Here is a 24,275-nt window from a genome sequence, read left to right as displayed (position 1 = left end):
ACGGGGCTCCTTTGGATGTGGGCGGGACCATCGTGCTTCCTCTCGAGTGGAGACGGGTATGGCGGTGAACTTCTTGAGTTGCAGCAAGGGTGTGAAAGACCCTTTCGAAGTTCCAGAGGTTAGGTGTCATTAGTCTCCAGAAGCCTCATCGGAAATAGGCCTCATCTCGCCTGGAAAGGAGAACTTCCTGGATTTTCTCGAGTTGCAGCAGGTGTTCTCGAGTTACGATGTGGACCTCAGGGACCCTCCCTGGTGGCCTCAGGAAAGGCCAGTCCCCATGCGAGTTGCTAGGGGGCCTCTCGGGATTCCTCTCCCGTCGATACCGGTGCCAAATACCTTGTGTGGAGTCAGGGCCGGAACCGAGGATTCCTCTCAGGGGCTGACATGGATCTTTGGGTACTTCTGGAGTCTCCCCAGGGGAGTCAGGACTCGTCTCGAGTGGGGGCATGCACGTGTGCTTTCCTTCCAGGCTGTAGCAGCAATGTCACGCTTCCCGTCGCGTGGATCAAAGGATCTGTGGTTTTCCCTCGAGGCTTTCCCTCGAGGCTTTCCCAAAGGGCTGTCCCACGTGCCTCCGTGGTGTGAGTCGATCCTCTGCGTGAAAGATGAGCCAGTGCAGGGCAAAGAGCTTCCTCTGGAATGGACTGAGACATCTGGGGGACTCTTGGAATGGTGGTACGACCATGGAGTTCCTCTCGCCTTTCCTGTTGAGAGTGCCTCCTCTTGAGATGCGACGGGAACGCCGGGAATTCTTTCCCGTTGAAAGCAGGCAAAGGATCCCTCATCTCGAGCTACGAGGGGGAAACGGGGCTCCTCTGGATGTGGGCGGGACCATCCTGCTTCCTCTCGAGTGGAGACGGGTATGGAAGTGAACTTCTTGAGTTGCAGCAAGGGTGTGAAAGGCCTTTTCGAAGTTCCAGAGGTTAGGTGTCATTAGTCTCCAGACGCCTCATCGGAAATAGGCCTCATCTCGCCTGGAAGGGAGAACTTCCTGGATTTTCTCGAGATGCGGCAGGTGTTCTCGAGATACGACGGGGACCTCAGGGACCCGCCCTGGTGGCCTCAGGAGAGGCCAGTCCCCATGCGACTTGCTAGGGGGCCTCTCGGGATTCCTCTCCCGTCGATACCGGGGCCAAAAACCTTGTGTGGAGTCAGGGCCGGAAACGAGGATTCCTCTCAGGGGCTGACATGGATCTTTGGGTACTTCTGGAGTCTCCGCAGGGGAGTCAGGCCTCGTCTCGAGTGGGGGCATGCACGTGCGTTTTCTTTCCAGGCTGTAGCAGCAATGTCACGCTTCCCTTCGCGTGGATCAAAGGATCTGTGGTTTTCCCTCGAGGATTTCCCACAGGGCTGTCCCACGTGCCACCGTGGTGTGAGTCGATCCTCGGCGTGAAAGATGAGCCAGTGCAGGGCAAAGAGGTTCCTCTGGAATGGACTGAGACATCTGGGGGACTCTTGGAATGGTGGTACGACCATGGAGTTCCTCTCGCCTTTCCTGTTGAGAGTGCCTCCTCTTGAGATGCGACGGGAACTCCGGGAATTCTTTCCCGTTGAAAGCAGGCAAAGGATCCCTCATCTCGAGCTACGAGGGGGAAACGGGGCTCCTCTGGATGTGGGCGGGACCATCGTGCTTCCTCTCGAGTGGAGACGGGTATGGCGGTGAACTTCTTGAGTTGCAGCAAGGGTGTGAAAGACCCTTTCGAAGTTCCAGAGGTTAGGTGTCATTAGTCTCCAGACGCCTCATCGGAAATAGGCCTCATCTCGCCTGGAAGGGAGAACTTCCTGGATTTTCTCGAGTTGCGGCAGGTGTTCTCGAGTTACGACGGGGACCTCAGGGACCCGCCCTGGTGGCCTCAGGAGTGGCCAGTCACCATGCGAGTTGCTAGGGGGCCTCTCGGGATTCCTCTCCCGTCGATACCGGGGCCAAAAACCTTGTGTGGAGTCAGGGCCAGAACCGAGGATTCCTCTCAGGGGCTGATATGGATCTTTGGGTACTTCTGGAGTCTCGCCAGGGGAGACAGGCCTCGTCTCGTGAGGGGGCATGCACGTGCACTTTCCTTCCAGGCTGTAGCAGCAATGTCACGCTTCCCGTCGCGTGGATCAAAGGATCTGTGGTTTTCCCTCGAGGCTTTCCCTCGAGGCTTTCCCACAGGGCTGTCCCACGTGCCACCGTGGTGTGAGTCGATCCTCGGCGTGAAAGATGAGCCAGTGCAGGGCAAAGAGTTTCCTCTGGAATGGACTGAGACATCTGGGGGACCCTTGGAATGGTGGTACGACCATGGAGTTCCTCTCGCCTTTCCTGTTGAGAGTGCCTCCTCTTGAGATGCGACGGGAACGCCGGGAATTTTTTCCCGTTGAAAGCAGGAAAAGGATCCCTCATCTCGAGCTACGAGGGGGAAACGGGGCTCCTCTGGATGTGGGCGGGACCATCGTGCTTCCTCTCGAGTGGAGACGGGTATGGCGGTGAACTTCTTGAGTTGCAGCAAGGGTGTGAAAGACCCTTTCGAAGTTCCAGAGGTTAGGTGTCATTAGTCTCCAGACGCCTCATCAGAAATAGGCCTCATCTCGCCTGGAAGGGAGAACTTCCTGGATTTTCTCGAGTTGCGGCAGGTGTTCTCGAGTTACGACGGGGACCTCTGGGACCCGCCCTGGTGGCCTCAGGAGAGGCCAGTCCCTATGCGAGTTGCTAGGGGGCCTCTCGGGATTCCTCTCCCGTCGATACCGGGGCCAAAAACCTTGTGTGGAGTCAGGGCCGGAACCGAGGATTCCTCTCAGGGGCTGACATGGATCTTTGGGTACTTCTGGAGTCTCCACAGGGGAGTCAGGCCTCGTCTCGAGTGGGGGCATGCACGTGCGCTTTCCTTCCAGGCTGTAGCAGCAATGTCACGCTTCCCGTCGCGTGGATCATAGGATCTGTGGTTTTCCCTCGAGGCTTTCCCTCGAGGCTTTCCCACAGGGCTGTCCCACGTGCCACCGTGGTGTGAGTCGATCCTCGGCGTGAAAGATGAGCCAGTGCAGGGCAAAGAGCTTCCTCTGGAATGGACTGAGACATCTGGGGGACTCTTGGAATGGTGGTACGACCATGGAGTTCCTCTCGCCTTTCCTGTTGAGAGTGCCTCCTCTTGAGATGCGACGGGAACGCCGGGAATTCTTTCCCGTTGAAAGCAGGGAAAGGATCCCTCATCTCGAGCTACGAGGGGGAAACGGGGCTCCTCTGGATGTGGGCGGGACCATCCTGCTTCCTCTCGAGTGGAGACGGGTATGGAAGTGAACTTCTTGAGTTGCAGCAAGGGTGTGAAAGACCCTTTCGAAGTTCCAGAGGTTAGGTGTCATTAGTCTCCAGACGCCTCATCGGAAATAGGCCTCATCTCGCCTGGAAGGGAGAACTTCCTGGATTTTCTCGAGATGCGGCAGGTGTTCTCGAGTTACGACGGGGACCTCAGGGACCCGCCCTGGTGGCCTCAGGAGAGGCCAGTCCACATGCGAGTTGCTAGGGGGCCTCGCGGGATTCCTCTCCCGTCGATACCGGTGCCAAAAACCTTGTGTGGAGTCAGGGCCGGAAACGAGGATTCCTCTCAGGGGCTGACATGGATCTTTGGGTACTTCTGGAGTCTCCGCAGGGGAGTCAGGCCTCGTCTCGAGTGGGGGCATGCACGTGCGTTGTCTTTCCAGGCTGTAGCAGCAATGTCACGCTTCCCGTCGCGTGGATCAAAGGATCTGTGGTTTTCCCTCGAGGCTTTCCCACAGGGCTGTCCCACGTTCCACCGTGGTGTGAGTCGATCCTCGGCGTGAAAGATGAGCCAGTGCAGGGCACAGAGGTTCCTCTGGAATGGACTGCGACATCTGGGGGACTCTTGGAATGGTGGTACGACCATGGAGTTCCTCTCGCCTTTCCTGTTGAGAGTGCCTCCTCTTGAGATGCGACGGGAACGCCGGGAATTCTTTCCCGTTGAAAGCAGGGAAAGGATCCCTCATCTCGAGCTACGAGGGGGAAACGGGGCTCCTCTGGATGTGGGCGGGACCATCGTGCTTCCTCTCTAGTGGAGACGGGTATTGCCGGGGTCCAGCCCCGTTGGATCCAGGGAATTCGAAGGGTGGACGGCGTTGGCGTGGAAAGACTTGTTTATTTATTAATATAAGATTAGATTAAGAAACTGTAGTGCAGTAGGAAGATTAAGTGGAGAAAGAGGGCTGAATAGCTTGGTTTACTTGGAAGACCAATAAAATTCCAGACAAGGAATTTGCACCATCTACGTTGGGCCACCGGTGCCCGCTTGAATATCTAAGGGTGCCTCGCCTTAAGCTCCCTTTCTCGCGGATCTTAATAACCAGGGCAAATAAGTAGACCTGGCGAGCCTCCGCGCCCCAGATGGAAATTCAGCCTGAAATTAAAGTAAAGAGCAGAGGGAAGAAAAGGGAGAGAAAAAGAGAGAGAGAGAGAGACACGGGGGGAGCCATATTCCCAAGACACCAGGCCGAGACTAGTCCGAGAAACTGGTCTGAGAATCTGGTCCCGTCCTTTATTGTTCAGAAGGCCTTTTATACTTTTGATAAAACATGGAGATCAATGGGTAACACAAAGTTATGCAGCGTTAGCAGTCCAGACTCTTATCAAAACCAGGCTTTTCTCTCTGCATACCTAATTGTATACACAAGTCTTAGGTAATTTACATCATCTTCCAACCAAAAGGGCCAATTAACATTTTACAGCCTTTTTTCTGATAAGGGTTTGTCAACCACAAGACTTATTTGTGTTGATCTTCCCAAGGTCTGGTGCCACTCTCCGAAAGCACTAAAGAAAGTTACATTCTTAGACAGCAAGGATACAGCAACTTATAACAAGTAGAGGGAGTGCAGTGATTTATAGCAAAAGAGAAGCAATTAACTCAAAAGTCTAGTGTTGCTAACATCAAAACTACTATGTATCTTTTTCTACATCCTGCTTACATTAACATCCTTCCAGGTGCCTAAAAGATAAAGAATAAGGAGGTCTGGCAGCAATCCTTGAGTCAACAGTGAAAACCCTCTACCAATATAATTTTTAACTCTTTAGAAAAGGCTCTGTATCTTTAAGATGCTTTTAAGCTTTGTGCCTCCCGCGGTTGGGGGGCTGTAAGCAATTCACAAGCTGTAAGCTTTGTGCCTCTCGCGGTTGGGGGGCTGTAAGCAATTCACAAGCTGTAAGAGGTCTGGGGAACCTGTTAGGCAGACTAGAGAGCTATCAGAGGGGTTTAACTGAAACATCCCTTTCAAATGCAGAAGACTAAAACCCTGAATTGACTTTTTTCCAGAGAATATCAGAAAAGTGGAAAAGCAGAGCACAAAAGCCGGCAGATTTTTGCTGGGGTACATGCTTAGGAATATCCAGAGGGGTCCCTGAAGTCTGAGCACGCCTTGCGTATGTCAGCTTCCTTCCTCATGACCTTGTCACGGGCGGGATTCCTCACACTGGCTTCCGGCAACTCCCCCTTCTTTATTAGTTTTTTAAAAAAATTAGGTGCAGTTCAGTCGCGAGATTCCGAATGCTCTGCCGAAGAGTCCTGACAACACAAGGAAGCACGATTACAAGGAGCAGGATTATGGCACCCACAGCAGCATAGCTAGAGACAGTAGTCAGAAGAGTTTTTCCAGAAATGAAGTCAGAGAAGGTGTGGAAAAAGTCATTGGCTTCTCCTGCGGCGGTAAAATCTAATCGGGAGTGTTCCAAGGTCTGAATCTGATTATGAAGTTTCCCTAAATCTAAACTAATATCTGAGCTGTTCCAGACACCTAAAATATGATTTTTGACCCTCTCCCATTTAAAATCTGTCTCATTTACTTTCAGGGATGTAACACATATCCACCGGTAATCGGCATGACATGAAAGAGCCAATTTCATTTTCAGACTCTGTAATTCATTCCCAATATGCATTACTGCTTCTTCTAAGGCATCAATCCTTATTTCTAGCTTCCTATCTATAATTTCCTGGGTTGCCAGCGTTAGAGAAACATTTTTGGATACGGAGTCAACATATTGGGCAGTATACACTTGTTGAGACAATGATAATGCCGCCACAGTAACAGAAGTAATTGCGGTTATCAAAGCTGATATTCCCAAAACAAGTAAGCCCACAAACCGTCGTGTTCGCATTAAATCTTGTAGCTGTTGCAGTACAGCTAGGCCATGGTTATCATACCAATACGTGGCTACAGTTACAGGTACCATGAGATAGGGCGGACGTTTTAAAACCATGAAAGAGCAAACTTTATATTGAGGAGTTAAACAGGATGAAAGCATACATTGTTCACAAGACACTACATGGGGTCCACCTGTATAATTCAATTGTATGTTAAGTCTTTCAGAATCATTAGTGAAAAGAAAAACATAAGGAGAGGGTAGACAAGCTAAAATAGAGTAAATAGAGGTATTTTTTGGTCGGATTAAAATAATAGGGGCGGTAGCCGCAAGGGCTCTCCAAATTTCTGGCTGCCAAAAGGTTTTACCTCTAGTTATATAAGACAGCATAGGGGGAACAAATTGGTTATGATGCCGTCTGGTGGCAACTAACGGCCAAGAAATTGAATATTCTTTCCAATTATCCAATCTATTGATAAAGTCATCGTCAGACTCAGGGTCTTGACCTGGATTTGGGTTGCTCCAGTCCTGAATCGCACAATTTCTTCCTCCCGGCATATTGTAATCTACTCTCGAATTATAAATACAAGATTTCCAAATCGGATATCCTGAATGATCATCTATAGTTTTCCAAATAACATCTGAGGGAGCAACATCATCACAATTTGGATATTCTGATGGAGTTTTGAGAGACAAAGACTTATAGGGGCCAAGGACCCCAGGCATACGGGCTCGTAATATCCAAGCAGACCGATCCCCTATAGATGCAAATTTAGAGGTTGGGGAATCTGTCATAACTGCTTTTGTGGAGGCTCCAATGCATCCTGTCTTGGTAAAGAAGTCTCCTGTAAGGCCAGGAGGAAAATTAAAGCAGACAGGAAAATCATCTGCTAGTCCTTTAAAGGTATAATTGAAATTAATAGGGTATTGGTCTTTTGTATAGGAAGTATAAGATCCTCCCAAAAGGCGAGGCTGGTCTGTACTAACTCGTATGGGGTCACTGTTCCAAGTAACAACTTGGAAAGTTGGAGGATCCGGGAGAAACGCCCAATATTTGGTTGGAATGGGAGCAGCGCTTACCTGGCAAGAGAGCAAGGCAAGCATGGCAATAAACACCTTTTCAGGAGAGACTGACGATCCCTGTAGGGTAGCTATCCCCTGTGCCTGGCGACAGAGAGCTTTAATCTGTCCCCAGGTGGGCAAGGAGGCTTGTTGGGTTGACTGAGCTGGGCGTCCTAATGGATTCCTGCGAGGCAAAAAATCAGGGGGTGCAATATCCTGTATCTGAAGTCGTGACATCTGTCCAGTGGGTGGCTCCGATCCGCGCCTATCCGGGATCTCCAATGTCAGCTGTCCTGGGGTCAGCGGCGTTTCCCGTGCTGGCGGAGGGAGCGGGGGAAGAGGGAGTTTCTTCCTTTTTAGAGATCGCGGTGGCGGGGGATTCTGGTATCCGGGGAGCTGAGACATGGCGAATTAGTCTGTCTGGAACCCAAATCGGAGCGTCCGCGTCCTGTGGAAAAACACAAGCATACCCTCGCCCATTGGTTAATAAGGGGTCAGGACCTTTCCATTGTCCGGAAAGAAGGTCCCTCCATTTTACTAATGGTTTTGCATTCAATTGCTCTGGGCACCAATGGCGAAGCATTGCAGTGTTTCCGGATGAATCAGCATTTAAGTTATTTATTACGAAAAGAGCATGTTGCAAAATCTGATGGGGGGAACTATATTTAAATTCCCCTTCTTTTAGTTTTTGAATATGGATTTTCAGTGTTTGATGTGCTCTTTCCACAATGGCTTGTCCTTGTGGGTTATAAGGGATGCCGGTGTTATGTTTAATTTGAAATCTTGTACAGAATTGCTGAAAAGATTTAGAAGTGTAAGCAGGAGCATTATCAGTTTTTAAAGCTTTTGGCAAGCCCAGATAGGAAAAGCATGTAAAAAGATGTTGTATTACATCTTTAACTGCTTCCCCTGTACGAGCAGTGGCAATAATAACATGAGAGAAGGTATCTACAGTTACATGAACAAAAGACAGTTTTCCAAATGAAGAGACATGGGTTACATCCATTTGCCAGAGTGCATTAGGTTTGAGACCGCGAGGGTTAACTCCCAGAGGCAAAGCATTCACGGTAGTAGGACAATGTGAACAAGAACGAACAATCTCTCGGGCAGATTCTCGAGGAATTTGAAACTGGTATCGTAAGGCAGTGGCATTTTGGTGATGAAGTGAGTGAGAAGCTCGAGCTTCTTCAAAAACAGAAGCCACTGAAATCCTGGTTAACGAATCTGCCAATTCATTGAGAGCATTTAAAGGGCCAGGCAGGCCGGAATGAGCCCGAATGTGGCCGATAAAGAACGCCCGATTTCTTTTCCATATTTGCTGCTGCAGTTTAGTTAACAAATGGAAGATAGCAGTTTTGTTTTCAGGCAAAACTGCAGTCTCAATGTGTGGAAACAGCCTGACCACATACTGAGAGTCAGAATAAAGGTTAAATTCTTTCTCCGCAAACATAACAAAGGCCTCAATAACAGCTGTGATTTCAGCCCTTTGAGCTGAAGTTTCTTGTGTTTCCAAAAGTTTTTGATGATCTCTTGTGACTATAGAGGCTCTACCGTTAGCCGATCCATCAGTAAAGACTACCTGAGCATCTGAAATAGGGAACTGTTTACACCGGACAGGAAAAATAACTGGATGGTTAGACATAAAATTTAGTAAAACATGCGAGGGTAAATGATGCAAAATTTGACCACAGTAATTCCCTATGGCAATCTGCCAGTCTTCATCAAACATTAAAAGAGCATCAAGCTGCTCCTTATTATATGGAATTACAATCTCTGATGGCTCTTTACCAAACAATTCAATGCTCCGCTTCCTTCCTTTTAGCATTAATGTGGCAATTAAACCAGGATAAGAAGCCACGACTTTTTTAGCTTGGGTAGGAAGATGGATCCATTCTAAAGGGCCGCGTTGCCACAGAACTCCCGTAGGCGCCGTTGGAGTAGCTAGGCAAAGGAACTGCCACGTCATCGTCAAATCAATTCTTTTTACATAGCTATTTGATAAGGCTGCTTCTACTTTGCCTAGGGCTTCTTGAGCCTCAGCTGTTAATTGTCTTTTTGAGGTTGGATCAGGATCCCCGCGTAAAGTGTTAAAAAGAGGTTTTAATTCGGCAGTGGTTAATTTTAAATATGGTCTAATCCAATTAATATCACCTAAGAGTTTTTGATAATCATTTAAAGTAATAAGATGGTCTTTTCTCAATTGCAGCGGGGTATGAGTCACCGTTTCCGAATTTATGACTCTTCCTAAGTAAGTTATGGGCGGATTGATTTGAATTTTTTCTGGGGCAATTTTTAGGCCTCTGTCTGTCAATGCCTGGGTCAGGTCCTGGAGCACAGTCTGCAGGTGAACTCTATCAGGATGAGCTATTAAAATATCATCCATATAGTGAATCATATACACGTGTTCATATTTAGCCCTAGTATCTTCTAGAGCGGCATTAACAAATTTTTGGCATAAAGTAGGGCTATTTTTCATTCCCTGAGGCAGAACCTTCCACTGAAACCGTAAATAAGGCTGTTTAAGATTTTCTGATGGCAGACTAAAGGCAAATCGCTTTTTATCCTCAGGATTTAAGGGAATAGTGAAAAAACAATCTTGTAAATCAATAACAATTATATTATATCCCTCTGGAACGGCTACTGGGGAAGGGAGCCCAGGCTGTAAGGCCCCCATGTCCTCCATGGTGGCATTAATAGCTCTCAAATCCTGTAAAAGTCGCCATTTACCAGATTTTTTCTTAATGACAAAAATAGGAGTGTTCCAGGGGCTATTGGAGGGCTCAATATGTCCCAATTCTAATTGTTCAAAGATTAATGCTTTAGCTGCCAATAATTTTTCCTTATGCAGAGGCCACTGTTCTACCCACACCGGATCTTGAGATTTCCATGTGATGGGGTCGGCAGCAAAAACAATGGCCTCAATTATAAATTTGGATATCCCAATCCAGCACGTAGCTTGCGAGGAGTTGGGCAAATTGGCTCAATTATTCCTGTCTGTTGTTTACCCAATCCTTTTGATGGATCATAGCCCATCTGCAACATCTGAGAGGTCACTTTATCATCAGGGCTAAAAAGTAACACTCCCATTTGAGATAGCACGTCCCTCCCCCACAGGGTAAGGGGGAGCGAAGGAACGACATAAGGTTGGAAAGTTCCACGGGTATCCTCAAATTGCCAATCTAAAATTTTTGCACTTTTGGCTATTGTGGGGGCTCTTCCTATCCCCACCAAGTTATTTTCAGTAGTATGTGTGGGCCAGGAGCTGGGCCAGTCTTTTCCTGAAATGCAAGAAACATCTGCTCCTGTGTCTAATAACCCCACAATAGACTTGCCATTAATCAGGATAGTCTTCATAGGACGTTTCTGAGTAATTTCTGTTATCCAAAAAACCATATCACTAGACCCAAATCCTTTATCCTGCCTTTCATTTTGAGTAGCTGTGCGCCCAATTGCAGTGTGGTAAGGCAAAAGCAAAAGTTGGGCTATTCTTTGTCCCTGATGTATTTGGAAAGTTTTAGTTGGGGGTGAAATCATTATCTGGATTTCTCCTGTATAATCTGAGTCAATTACTCCAGGGATGATTGTGAGACCTTGCATAGCTAAGGAACTTCTGCCTAGTATAATTCCTACTAAACCTGTTGGTAATGGGCCTTTAACTCCTGTAGGTATTTTTACAGTGGGGCTATCTGGTGTTAATATTGCTGAGGTGGTGGAACTGAGGTCCAGTCCTGCGCTGCCTGGGGTTGCTCTGATGAGTTCTGCGATGGGACGAAGGGAATGAATGGGTTCAGTGAGGCTGCCCCAATTGTTGTCGGGGCCTGAGGCTGGCCCCTCAATCCGTTTCCCGACTGCTGGTCGGGGCCCAAAAAGGCTCCATTTCTATGGAATTGTGACCTACATTCTTTTGCCCAGTGATATCCTTTTTGACAACGAGGGCAGAGAGATCTAGGGAGATTAGTAGGCACAGCCGGGGAGGGAGAATTCGGCAGAGAAGAACCGGCTGCTTTTTGGGGACAAGCTCGCATAAGGTGCCCTTCCCGTCCGCAAGAGAAGCAGGCCTTGGATAAACCAATATTCTGGCCTGGACTACTGGAATGACTCTTTGACGGGTTATTTCTATTTGTAAAAAAGGACTGTACTGCCTGCTGGTAAGAATTTCCCTTTATGGCTGCAGCTATGGCAACGCCCTGCATCATTGCTGGTCCTACATCTGCACATTGCCTGATATAATCTATTATTTCCCCAGTTTTTTTAATAGGACGTAAAATGGCCTGGCAGGTAGAATTAGCATTTTCAAATGCCAGTTGTTTTATCAATATACTAGCTGCCTCAGTGTTGGAAATTACTCTGTTGACTGCCTCTGCAAGTCTTGATATAAAGTCTTCATATGGCTCTTCTGGTTTTTGTTTAACATTTGAGAAGGAAGAGGTAGATTCTTTCCCTTCAGGCAACAAACGCCAAGCCCCAAGGGCGCAGGCGGTTACTTGATCTAAAGTGGTTTTATCTAATCCCATTTGATCTCTAAGTGTTCCAAAATCATTAGTCCCTGCCAACATATTTTTTATAATATATCTTGGGCCATATTTTTGGTTAGCATCAGCCTGTTTTTGGGCTAGATCTTCATATTCAGTTCTCCAAAGTACATATTGACCTCCAGACAGACAAGCTTTAGCGACTGTCTTCCAGTCATGGGGTGTCATCCATCTGCCCGCTAAAGCTTCCACCAATGATACAGTGTACGGGGCTTTAGGCCCATACAAAGCACAAGCCTGTTTGAGTTCTTTAATCATTTTCATTGGAATGGGTTCCCAGTGGGGGGCTGTTCTCCCACCACTTCCACCAAATATTATGGGGAAACAAGCCTCAAGGTGGGGATCAAGTTCATCATCTGGGCTAGAGAAAACTCTTCTTCGGGGAGCTTCTAGTGGAGGCCCCTCACCCTTATAGGGAGGGGGGGGGGCAAGGGGTGTCCTATGTCACTTTCTTCGTACTTTGGGAATTTTTTATCCGTTCTGTGTTTAGGTCTTACGGATGTTTTATCTGGGGAATCTGGCCTTAAACTCTCAGGTGCATATAATCTGATGGGGGACATTTGTCTTGAGCCTCTGGAAGCAGAAGGCTTAATTAAGGAAATTTCTCTTGAATTTGTGGAAGCAGGTGGTCTGGTTGGGGAAGTTTTTATTAAGCTCTTTGGAGCAGATAATCTAATTGGAGAAGTTTCTCTTAAACTCCTTGGAGCATCTTTATTTAATAAAGACCAGTCCTCATCAGAATGATCTTGACTTACTTCCTCTTCCAAATCTTCCTCATCTGAAAGCTGCTCTTTTTTGTCATCTCTATCTATTACCTTTTCTTGGGCAGTCATTGCAGCTATCATTTGACTCAACTGCCGATAGTTAGGTGTAGCCTCCTTTTCATCACTCTCCTCTTCGATAGATACCTTTTTCTCTGCACTTTCCTCTTTAAGATGTACCTTTTCAGATTCAGGGGCAGGGTCTAGAGCGTCCCTAATTATATTCCATAAGGAAAAGGCGTCAGTAGGCACCTTTTGTGAGCCATGTTCAGCATGGTAAGTTTTTAGTTGTTTTCCTACTCTCTCCCAGGTGTCTAAGTTAACAGTGCCTTCTTCTGGAAACCAGGGACACTGTTCTTGTACAAAGGAAAAAAATGAATGAATATTGGATTTTTTAACTTTAATTCCTCGTTTAGTTAGTAACTGCAAGATTACTCCTGTAAAAAGCTGTCTTTCTTTTGATTCACTGTTACCCATGTCAGAAAATTAAGTCTTATAGAAAAGTCTACCTCAACAAAAAGGTTTTACCTTTGGCGAGGGGGGTTTTGTTTTCAACCCTAAGATAGCAGGTTTCTTTTCAACCTCTAGAGCACCAGGTTTCTCTTAAACCCTTGAACACTTCCCACTCCTCCTCACCCTGTCTATCCTACAGGGGGGTCCGCGGCACCCTGAGTGGGGTCCTAGCCGTCCCGAACACTCAACACTGGGGGAGTACCCGAAAGTACTCCGGGGGGAGTGATTAAGTCACTCCGGGGGGGAGCAACAGAGAGTGCTCCGGGGGGAGCAACAGAGAGTGCTCCGGGGGGAGCTACAGAGAGTGCTCCGGGGGGAGCTTTTGCTCCGAGGAACCTACCTTCGAATAGCCTGTTCCGGGCGCCACTTGCCGGGGTCCAGCCCCGGTGGATCCAGGGAATTCGAAGGGTGGACGGCGTTGGCGTGGAAAGACTTGTTTATTTATTAATATAAGATTAGATTAAGAAACTGTAGTGCAGTAGGAAGATTAAGTGGAGAAAGAGGGCTGAATAGCTTGGTTTACGCGGAAGACCAATAAAATTCCAGACAAGGAATTTGCACCATCTACGTTGGGCCACCGGTGCCCGCTTGAATATCTAAGGGTGCCTCGCCTTAAGCTCCCTTTCTCGCGGATCTTAATAACCAGGGCAAATAAGTAGACCTGGCGAGCCTCCGCGCCCCAGATGGAAATTCAGCCTGAAATTAAAGTAAAGAGCAGAGGGAAGAAAAGGGAGAGAAAAAGAGAGAGAGAGAGAGAGACAGGGGGGGAGCCAGATTCCCAAGAAACCAGGCCGAGACTAGTCCGAGAAACTGGTCTGAGAATCTGGTCCCGTCCTTTATTGTTCAGAAGGCCTTTTATACTTTTGATAAAACATGGAGATCAATGGGTAACACAAAGTTATGCAGCGTTAGCAGTCCAGACTCTTATCAAAACCAGGCTTTTCTCTCTGCATACCTAATTGTATACACAAGTCTTAGGTAATTTACATCATCTTCCAACCAAAAGGGCCAATTAACATTTTACAGCCTTTTTTCTGATAAGGGTTTGTCAACCACAAGACTTATTTGTGTTGATCTTCCCAAGGTCTGGTGCCACTCTCGGAAAGCACTAAAGAAAGTTACATTCTTAGACAGCAAGGATACAGCAACTTATAACAAGTAGAGGGAGTGCAGTGATTTATAGCAAAAGAGAAGCAATTAACTCAAAAGTCTAGTGTTGCTAACATCAAAACTACTATGTATCTTTTTCTACATCCTGCTTACATTAACATCCTTCCAGGTGCCTAAAAGATAAAGAATAAGGAGGTCTGGCAGCAATCCTTGAGTCAACAGTGAAAACCCTCTACCAATATAATTTTTAACTCTTTAGAAAAGGCTCTGTATCTTTAAGATGCTTTTAAGCTTTGTGCCTCCCGCGGTTGGGGGGCTGTAAGCAATTCACAAGCTGTAAGCTTTGTGCCTCTCGCGGTTGGGGGGCTGTAAGCAATTCACAAGCTGTAAGAGGTCTGGGGAACCTGTTAGGCAGACTAGAGAGCTATCAGAGGGGTTTAACTGAAACATCCCTTTCAAATGCAGAAGACTAAAACCCTGAATTGACTTTTTTCCAGAGAATATCAGAAAAGTGGAAAAGCAGAGCACAAAAGCCAGCAGATTTTCGCTGGGGTACATGCTTAGGAATATCCAGAGGGGTCCCTGAAGTCTGAGCACGCCTTGCGTATGTCAGCTTCCTTCCTCATGACCTTGTCACGGGCGGGATTCCTCACACTGGTTTCTGGCAGGGTATGGTGGTGAACTTCTTGAGTTGCAGCAAGGCTGTGAAAGACCCTTTCGAAGTTCCAGAGGTAAGGTGTCATTAGTCTCCAGACGCCTCATCGGAAATAGGCCTCATCTCGCCTGGAAGGGAGAACTTCCTGGATTTTCTCGAGTTGCGGCAGGTGTTCTCGAGTTACGACGGGGACCTCAGGGACCCGCCCTGGTGGCCTCAGGAGAGGCCAGTCCCTATGCGAGTTGCTAGGGGGCCTCTCGGGATTCCTCTCCCGTCGATACCGGGGCCAAAAACCTTGTGTGGAGTCAGGGCCGGAACCGAGGATTCCTCTCAGGGGCTGACATGGATCTTTGGGTACTTCTGGAGACTCCCCAGGGGAGTCAGGCCTCGTCTCGAGTGGGGGCATGCACGTGCACTTTCCTTCCAGGCTGTAGCAGCAATGTCACGCTACCTGTCGCGTGGATCAAATGATCTGTGGTTTTCCCTCGAGGCTTTCCCACAGGGCTGTCCCACGTGCCACCGTGGTGTGAGTCGATCCTCGGCGTGAAAGATGAGCCAGTGCAGGGCAAAGAGGTTCCTCTGGAATGGACTGAGACATCTGGGGGACTCTTGGAATGGTGGTACGACCATGGAGTTCCTCTCGCCTTTCCTGTTGAGAGTGCCTCCTCTTGAGATGCGACGGGAACGCCGGGAATTCTTTCCCGTTGAAAGCAGGGAAAGGATCCCTCATCTCGAGCTACGAGGGGGAAACGGGGCTCCTCTGGATGTGGGCGGGACCATCGTGCTTTCTCTCGAGTGGAGACGGGTATGGCGGTGAACTTCTTGAGTTGCAGCAAGGGTGTGAAAGACCCTTTCGAAGTTCCAGAGGTTAGGTGTCATTAGTCTCCAGACGCCTCATCGGAAATAGGCCTCATCTCGCCTGGAAGGGAGAACTTCCTTGATTTTCTCGAGTTGCGGCAGGTGTTCTCGAGTTAAGACGGGGACCTCAGGGACCCGCCCTGTTGGCCTCAGGAGAGGCCAGTCCCTATGCGTGTTGCTAGGGGGCCCCTCGGGATTCCTCTCCCGTCGATACCGGGGCCAAAAACCTTGTGTGGAGACAGGGCTGGAACCGAGGATTCCTCTCAGGGACTGATATGGATCTTTGGGTACTTCTGGAGACTCGCCAGGGGAGACAGGCCTCGTCTCGTGTGGGGGCATGCACGTGCACTTTCCTTCCAGGCTGTAGCAGCAATGTCACGCTTCACGTCGCGTGGATCAAAGGATCTGCGGTTTTCCCTCGAGGCTTTCCCTCGAGGCTTTCCCACAGGGCTGTCCCACGTGACACCGTGGTGTGAGTCGATTCTCGGCGTGAAAAATGAGCCAGTGCAGGGCAAAGAGGTTCCTCTGGAATGGACTGAGACATCTGGGGGACTCTTGGAATGGTGGTACGACCATGGAGTTCCTCTCGCCTTTCCTGTTGAGAGTGCCTCCTCTTGAGATGCGACGGGAACGCCGGGAATTCTTTCCCGTTGAAAGGAGGGAAAGGATCCCTCATCTCGAGCTACAGGGGGAAACGGGGCTCCTCTGGATGTGGGCGGGACCATCGTGCTTTCTCTCGAGTGGAGACGGGTATGGCGGTGAACTTCTTGAGTTGCAGCAAGGGTGTGAAAGACCCTTTCGAAGTTCCAGAGGTTAGGTGTCATTAGTCTCCAGACGCCTCATTGGAAATAGGCCTCATCTCGCCTGGAAGGGAGAACTTCCTGGATTTTCTCGAGTTGCGGCAGGTGTTCTCGAGTTACGACGGGGAACTCAGGGACCCGCCCTGGTGGCCTCAGGAGAGGCCAGTCCCCATGCGAGTTGCTAGGGGGCCTCTCGGGATTCCTCTCCCGTCGATACCGGGGCCAAAAAGCTTGTGTGCAGTCAGGGCCGGAACCGAGGATTCCTCTCAGGGGCTGACATGGATCTTTGGGTACTTCTGGAGTCTCCCCAGTGGAGTCAGGCCTCGTCTCGAGTGGGGGCATGCACGTGCGCTTTCCTTCCAGCCTGTAGCAGCAATGTCACGCTTCCCGTCGCGTGGATCAAAGGATCTGTGGTTTTCCCTCGAGGCTTTCCCTCGAGGCTTTCCCACAGGGCTGTCCCACGTGCCACCGTTTTGTGAGTCGATCCTCGGCTTGAAAGATGAGCCAGTGCAGGGCAAAGAGGTTCCTCTGGAATGGACTGAGACATCTGGGGGACTCTTGGAATGGTGGTACGACCATGGAGTTCCTCTCGCCTTTCCTGTTGAGAGTGCCTCCTCTTGAGATGCGACGGGAACGCCTGGAATTCTTTCTCGTTGAATCCAGGGAAAGGATCCCTCATCTCGAGCACCGAGGGGAAAACGTGGCTCCTCTGGATGTGGGCGGGACCATCGTGCTTCCTCTCGAGTGGAGACGGGTATGGCGGTGAACTTCTTGAGTTGCAGCAAGGGTGTGAAAGACCCTTTCGAAGTTCCAGAGGTTTGATGTCATTAGTCTCCAGAGGCCTCATCGGAAATAGGCCTCATCTCGCCTGGAAGGGAGAACTTCCTGGATTTTCTCGAGTTGCGGCAGGTGTTCTTAAGTTACGACGGGGACCTCAGGGACCCGCCCTGGTGGCCTCCGGAGAGGCCAGTCCCCATGCGAGTTGCTAGGGGGCCTCTCGGGATTCCTCTCCCGTCGATACCGGGGCCAAAAACCTTGTGTGGAGTCAGGGCCGGAACCGATGATTCCTCTCAGGGGCTGACATGGATCTTTGGGTACTTCTGGAGTCTCCCCAGTGGAGTCAGGCCTCGTCTCGAGTGGGGGCATGCACGTGCGCTTTCCTTCCAGGCTGTAGCAGCAATGTCACGCTTCCCGTCGCGTGGATCAAAGGATCTGTGGTTTTCCCTCGAGGCTTTCCCTCGAGGCTTTCCCACAGGGCTGTCCCACGTGCCACCGTGGTGTGAGTCGATCCTCGGCGTGAAAGATGAGCCAGTGCAGGGCAAAGAGCTTCCTCTGGAATGGACTGAGACATCTGGGGGACTCTTGGAATGGTGGTACGACCATGGAGTTCCTCTCGCCTTTCCTGTTGAGAGTGCCTCCTCTTGAGATGCGACGGGAACGCCGGGAATTCTTTCCCGTTGAAAGCAGGAAAAGGATCCCTCATCTCGAGCTACGAGGGGGAAACGGGGCTCCTCTGGATGTGGGCGGGACCATCGTGCTTCCTCTCGAGTGGAGACGGGTATGGCGGTGAACTTCTTGAGTTGCAGCAAGGGTGTGAAAGACCCTTTCGAAGTTCCAGAGGTTAGGTGTCATTAGTCTCCAGACGCCTCATCGGAAATAGGCCTCATCTCGCCTGGAAGGGAGAACTTCCTGGATTTTCTCGAGTTGCGGCAGGTGTTCTCGAGTTACGACGGGGACCTCAGGGACCCGCCCTGGTGGCCTCAGGAGAGGCCAGTCCCCATGCGAGTTGCTAGGGGGCCTCTCGGGATTCCTCTCCCGTCGATACCGGGGCCAAAAACCTTGTGTGGAGTCAGGCCCGGAACCGAGGATTCCTCTCAGGGGCTGACATGGATCTTTGGGTACTTCTGGAGTCTCCCCAGGGGAGTCAGGCCTCGTCTCGAGTGGGGGCATGCACGTGCACTTTCCTTCCAGGCTGTAGCAGCAATGTCACGCATCCCGTCGCGTGGATCAAAGGATCTGTGGTTTTCCCTCGAGGCTTTCCCACAGGGCTGTCCCACGTGCCACCGTGGTGTGAGTCGATCCTCGGCGTGAAAGATGAGCCAGTGCAGGGCAAAGAGGTTCCTCTGGAATGGACTGAGACATCTGGGGGACTCTTGGAATGGTGGTACGACCATGGAGTTCCTCTCGCCTTTCCTGTTGAGAGTGCCTCCTCTTGAGATGCGACGGGAACGCCGGGAATTCTTTCCCGTTGAAAGCAGGGAAAGGATCCCTCATCTCGAGCTACGAGGGGGAAACGGGGCTCCTCTGGATGTGGGCGGGACCATCGTGCTTCCTCTCGAGTGGAGACGGGTATGGCGGTGAACTTCTTGAGTTGCAGCAACCGTGTGAAAGACCCTTTCGAAGTTCCAGAGGTTAGGTGTCATTAGTCTCCAGACGCCTCATCGGAAATAGGCCTCATCTCGCCTGGAAGGGAGAACTTCCTGGATTTTCTCGAGTTGCGGCAGGTGTTCTCGAGTTACGACGGGGACCTCAGGGACCCGCCCTGGTGGCCTCAGGAGAGGTCAGTCCCCATGCGAGTTGCTTGGGGGCCTCTCGGGATTCCTCTCCCGTCGATACCGGGGCCAAAAAGCTTGTGTGGAGTCAGGGCCGGAACCGAGGATTCCTCTCAGGGGCTGACATGGATCTTTGGGTACTTCTGGAGTCTCCCGAGGGGAGTCAGGCCTCGTCTCAAGTGGGGGCATGCACGTGCGCTTTCCTTCCAGACTGTAGCAGCAATGTCACGCTTCCCGGCGCGTGGATCAAAGGATCTGTGGTTTTCCCTCGAGGCTTTCCCACAGGGCTGTCCCACGTGCCACCGTGGTGTGAGTCGATCCTCGGCGTGAAAGATGAGCCAGTGCAGGGCAAAGAGGTTCCTCTGGAATGGACTGAGACATCTGGGGGACTCTTGGAATGGTGGTACGACCATGGAGTTCCTCGCGCCTTTCCTGTGGAGAGTGCCTCCTCTTGAGTTGCGACGGGAACGCCGGGAATTCTTTCCCGTTGAAAGCAGGGAAAGGATCCCTCATCTCGAGCTACGAGGGGGAAACGGGGCTCCTCTGGATGTGGGCGGGACCATCGTGCTTCCTCTCTAGTGGAGACGGGTATGGCGGTGAACTTCTTGAGTTGCAGCAAGGGTGTGAAAGACCCTTTCGAAGTTCCAGAGGTTAGGTGTCATTAGTCTCCAGAGGCATCATCGGAAATAGGCCTCATCTCGCCTGGAAGGGAGAACTTCCTGGATTTTCTCGAGTTGCGGCAGGTGTTCTCGAGTTACGACGGGGACCTCAGGGACCCGCCCTGGTGGCCTCAGAAGAGGCCAGTCCCTAGGCGAGTTGCTAGGGGGCCTCTCGGGATTCCTCTCCCGTTGATACCGGGGCCAAAAACCTTGTGTGGAGTCAGGGCCGGAACCGAGCATTCCTCTCAGGGGCTGACATGGATCTTTGGGTACTTCTGGAGTCTCCCCAGGGGAGTCAGGCCTCGTCTCGAGTGGGGGAATGCTCGTGCGCTTTCCTTCCAGGCTGTAACAGCAATGTCACGCTTCCCGTTGCGTGGATCAAAGGATCTGCGGTTTTCCCTCAAGGCTTTCCCTCGAGGCTTTCCCACAGGACTGTCCCACGTGACACCGTGGTGTGAGTCGATTCTCGGCGTGAAAAATGTGCCAGTGCAGGGCAAAGAGGTTCCTCTGGAATGGACTGAGACATCTGGGGGACTCTTGGAATGGTGGTACGACCATGGAGTTCCTCTCGCCTTTCCTGTTGAGAGTGCCTCCTCTTGAGATGCGACGGGAACGCCGGGAATTCTTTCCCGTTGAAAGCAGGGAAAGGATCCCTCATCTCGAGCTACGAGGGGGAAACGGGGCTCCTCTGGATGTGGGCGGGACCATCGTGCTTCCTCTCGAGTGGAGACGGGTATGGCGGTGAACTTCTTGAGTTGCAGCAAGGGTGTGAAAGACCCTTTCGAAGTTCCAGAGGTTAGGTGTCATTAGTCTCCAGACGCCTCATCGGAAATAGGCCTCATCTCGCCTGGAAGGGAGAACTTCCTGGATTTTCTCGAGTTGCGGCAGGTGTTCTCGAGTTACGACGGGGACTTCAGGGACCCGCCCTGGTGGCCTCAGGAGAGGCCAGTCCACATGCTAGTTGCTCGGGGCCTCTCGGGATTCCTCTCCCGTCGATACCGGGGCCAAAAACCTTGTGTGCAGTCAGGGCCGGAACCGAGGATTCCTCTCAGGGGTGACATGGATCTTTGGGTACTTCTGGAGTCTCCCCAGGGGAGTCAGGCCTCGTCTCGAGTGGGGGCATGCACGTGCGCTTTCCTTCCAGCCTGTAGCAGCAATGTCACGCTTCCCGTCGCGTGGATCAAAGGATCTGTGGTTTTCCCTCGAGGCTTTCCCTCGAGGCTTTACCACAGGGCTGTCCCACGTGCCACCGTTTTGTGAGTCGATCCTCGGCGTGAAAGATGAGCCAGTGCAGGTCAAAGAGGTTCCTCTGGATTGGACTGAGACATCTGGGGGACTCTTGGAATGGTGGTACGACCATGGAGTTCCTCTCGCCTTTCCTGTTGAGAGTGCCTCCTCTTGAGATGCGACGGGAACGCCGGGAATACTTTCTCGTTGAAACCAGGGAAAGGATCCCTCATCTCGAGCACCGAGGGGAAAACGGGGCTCCTCTGGATATGGGCGGGACCATCGTGCTTCCTCTCGAGTGGAGACGGGTATGGCGGTGAACTTCTTGAGTTGCAGCAAGGGTGTGAAAGACCCTTTCGAAGTTCCAGAGGTTTGGTGTTATTAGTCTCCAGAGGCCTCATCGGAAATAGGCCTCATCTCGCCTGGAAGGGAGAACTTCCTGGATTTTCTCGAGTTGCGGCAGGTGTTCTCGAGTTACGACGGGGACCTCAGGGACCCGCCCTGGTGGCCTCAGGAGAGGCCAGTCCCCATGCGAGTTGCTAGGGGGCCTCTCGGGATTCCTCTCCCGTCGATACCGGGGCCAAAAACCTTGTGTGGAGTCAGGGCCGGAACCGAGGATTCCTCTCAGGGGCTGACATGGATCTTTGGGTACTTCTGGAGTCTCCCCAGGGGAGTCAGGCCTCGTCTTGAGTGGGGGCATGCACGTGCACTTTCCTTCCAGGCTGTAGCAGCAATGTCACGCTTCCCGTCGCGTGGATCAAAGGATCTGTGGTTTTCCCTCGAGGCTTTCCCACAGGGCTGTCCCACGTGCCAACGTGGTGTGAGTCGATCCTCGGCGTGAAAGATGAGCCAGTGCAGGGCAAAGAGGTTCCTCGGGAATGGACTGAGACATCTGGGGGACTCTTGGAATGGTGGTACGACCATGGAGTTCCTCTCGCCTTTCCTGTGGAGAGTGCCTCCTCTTGAGATGCGACGGGAACGCCGGGAATTCTTTCCCGTTGAAAGCAGGGAAAGGATCCCTCATCTCGAGCTACGAGGGGGAAACGGGGCTCCTCTGGATGTGGGCGGGACCATCGTGCTTCCTCTCGAGTGGAGACGGGTATGGCGGTGAACTTCTTGAGTTGCAGCAACCGTGTGAAAGACCCTTTCGAAGTTCCAGAGGTTAGGTGTCATTAGTCTCCAGACGCCACATCGGAAATAGGCCTCATCTCGCCTGGAAGGGAGAACTTCCTGGATTTTCTCGAGTTGCGGCAGGTGTTCTCGAGTTACGACGGGGACCTCAGGGACCCGCCCTGGTGGCCTCAGGAGAGGTCAGTCCCCATGCGAGTTGCTAGGGGGCCTCTCGGGATTCCTCTCCCGTCGATACCGGGGCCAAAAAGCTTGTGTGGAGTCAGGGCCGGAACCGAGGATTCCTCTCAGGGGCTGACATGGATCTTTGGGTACTTCTGGAGTCTCCCCAGGGGAGTCAGGCCTCGTCTCGAGTGGGGGCATGCACGTGCGCTTTCCTTCCAGGCTGTAGCAGCAATGTCACGCTTCCCGTCGAGTGGATCAAAGGATCTGTGGTTTTCCCTCGAGGCTTTCCCTCGAGGCTTTCCCACAGGGCTGTCCCACGTGCCACCGTGTTGTGAGTCGATACTCGGCGTGAAAGATGAGCTAGTGCAGGGCAAAGAGGTTCCTCTGGAATGAACTGAGACATCTGGGGGAGTCTTGGAATGGTGGTACGACCATGGAGTTCCTCTCGCCTTTCCTGTTGAGAGTGCCTCCTCTTGAGATGCGACGGGAACGCCGGGAATTCTTTCCCGTTGAAAGCAGGGAAAGGATCCCTCATCTCGAGCTACGAGGGGGAAACGGGGCTCCTCTGGATGTGGGCGGGACCATCGTGCTTCCTCTCGAGTGGAGACGGGTATGGCGGTGAACTTCTTGAGTTGCAGCAAGGGTGTGAAAGACCCTTTCGAAGTTCCAGAGGTTAGGTGTCATTAGTCTCCAGACGCCTCATCGGAAATAGGCCTCATCTCGCCTGGAAGGGAGAACTTCCTGGATTTTCTCGAGTTGCGGCAGGTGTTCTCGAGTTACGACGGGGACCTCAGGGACCCGCCCTGGTGGCCTCAGGAGAGGCCAGTCCCCATGCGAGTTGCTAGGGGGCCTCTCGGGATTCCTCTCCCGTCGATACCGGGGCCAAAAACCTTGTGTGGAGTCAGGGCCGGAACCGAGGATTCCTCTCAGGGGCTGACATGGATCTTTGGGTACTTCTGGAGTCTCCCCAGGGGAGTCAGGCCTCGTCTCGAGTGGGGGCATGCACGTGCACTTTCCTTCCAGGCTGTAGCAGCAATGTCACGCTTCCCGTCGCGTGGATCAAAGGATCTGTGGTTTTCCCTCGAGGCTTTCCCACAGGGCTGTCCCACGTGCCACCGTGGTGTGAGTCGATCCTCGGCGTGAAAGATGAGCCAGTGCAGGGCAAAGAGGTTCCTCTGGAATGGACTAAGACATCTGGGGGACTCTTGGAATGGTGGTACGACCATGGAGTTCCTCTCGCCTTTCCTGTGGAGAGTGCCTCCTCTTGAGTTGCGACGGGAACGCTGGGAATTCTTTCCCGTTGAAAGCAGGGAAAGGATCCCTCATCTCGAGCTACGAGGGGGAAACGGGGCTCCTCTGGATGTGGGCGGGACCATCGTGCTTCCTCTCTAGTGGAGACGGGTATGGCGGTGAACTTCTTGAGTTGCAGCAAGGGTGTGAAAGACCCTTTCGAAGTTCCAGAGGTTAGGTGTCATTAGTCTCCAGAGGCCTCATCGGAAATAGGCCTCATCTCGCCTGGAAGGGAGAACTTCCTGGATTTTCTCGAGTTGCGGCAGGTGTTCTCGAGTTACGACGGGGATCTCAGGGACCCGCCCTGGTGGCCTCAGAAGAGGCCAGTCCCTAGGCGAGTTGCTAGGGGGCCTCTCGGGATTCCTCTCCCGTTGATACCGGGGCCAAAAACCTTGTGTGGAGTCAGGGCCGGAACCGAGGATTCCTCTCAGGGGCTGACATGGATCTTTGGGTACTTCTGGAGTCTCCCCAGGGGAGTCAGGCCTCGTCTCGAGTGGGGGCATACACGTGCGCTTTCCTTCCAGGCTGTAGCAGCAATGTCACGCTTCCCGTCGAGTGGATCAAAGGATCTGTGGTTTTCCCTCGAGGCTTTCCCTCGAGGCTTTCCCACAGGGCTGTCCCACGTGCCACCGTGGTGTGAGTCGATCCTCGGCGTGAAAGATGAGCCAGTGCAGGGCAAAGAGCTTCCCCTGGAATGGACTGAGACATCTGGGGGACTCTTGGAATGGTGGTACGACCATGGAGTTCCTCTCGCCTTTCCTGTTGAGAGTGCCTCCTCTTGAGATGCGACGGGAACGCAGGGAATTCTTTCCCGTTGAAAGCAGGGAAAGGATCCCTCATCTCGAGCT

The sequence above is a fragment of the Capricornis sumatraensis genome, chromosome 14 (assembly GCF_032405125.1).
Source record: "Capricornis sumatraensis isolate serow.1 chromosome 14, serow.2, whole genome shotgun sequence".
Lineage (NCBI taxonomy): Eukaryota > Metazoa > Chordata > Mammalia > Artiodactyla > Bovidae > Capricornis > Capricornis sumatraensis.
Note: the sequence above shows the minus strand (reverse complement) of the source record.